Here is an 850-nt window from a genome sequence, read left to right on the forward strand (position 1 = left end):
GTCCCATGGCCATCTTCTTTTCAGACGCCTCGGAGGATTATCAGGGATTGTTAAGGATGAAAGATTAAGAATTAATGGGTTAGAATGGTTAAAGCGTTTGGAATGAAAAGACGCATATCTGTTTTGGGCCAAATCTGCTGCAAATGGGATGTTAAGGTATCTGTAACGTAATAAGGAGCATCAAGTATTTTACTTAGGATTTCTAAAAATTATAACTGGATAAATGCAAATCATGAAAGCAATTTATAATTATAAATAGTGTTTGTGTCTTAACTTGAATACAAATTGTTTTATTTAAAAAATGTAAAACCAGTCTTGGAGAAAAGATAATATTATACATTCGGTTGTAAAATAAGTTCGTAGCGTTTTTGATATTTCAATTTAATCATCTGTATTTATAAAATCATATTTACTTGATCAATAATGTTTACATATTCTAAAAAAGGATTAGTTAAAGTGCTTTTATGCATCAGTTTCAACCGAGATTCCTTATCTTTAAGTGGTATTTTGCTAGCTCAAAATGGAAGAGAAAAAAAATTCATTTTCGTCATTTAATGATTTTTTATTTCCAAAAATGAAAATCCGCAGCACAGACGGTTAACAAAATTTGCAGTGTGTAATGCGATTATGCTTTAGGAGAAAGCACCGTCCGTAAGTGGTTTGTTTGGTTCAGAAACGAAATTTTGACTTGGAAGATGATAACCAAATTCAAACATTGGTCACAGACAGCCCTCATTCTACGACACAGGATATCGCAGAAACGCTTAACATATCTCATGCAAGTGTCTCAAATCATTTTTGTCTCTCATAATCGCAAAGGTATAGTTTTCCATCACGATACCCGTCCTCA

Source organism: Halyomorpha halys, unplaced genomic scaffold (assembly GCF_000696795.3).
Source record: "Halyomorpha halys isolate HHAL.00 unplaced genomic scaffold, Hhal_1.1 Scaffold274.1, whole genome shotgun sequence".
Classification (NCBI taxonomy): domain Eukaryota; kingdom Metazoa; phylum Arthropoda; class Insecta; order Hemiptera; family Pentatomidae; genus Halyomorpha; species Halyomorpha halys.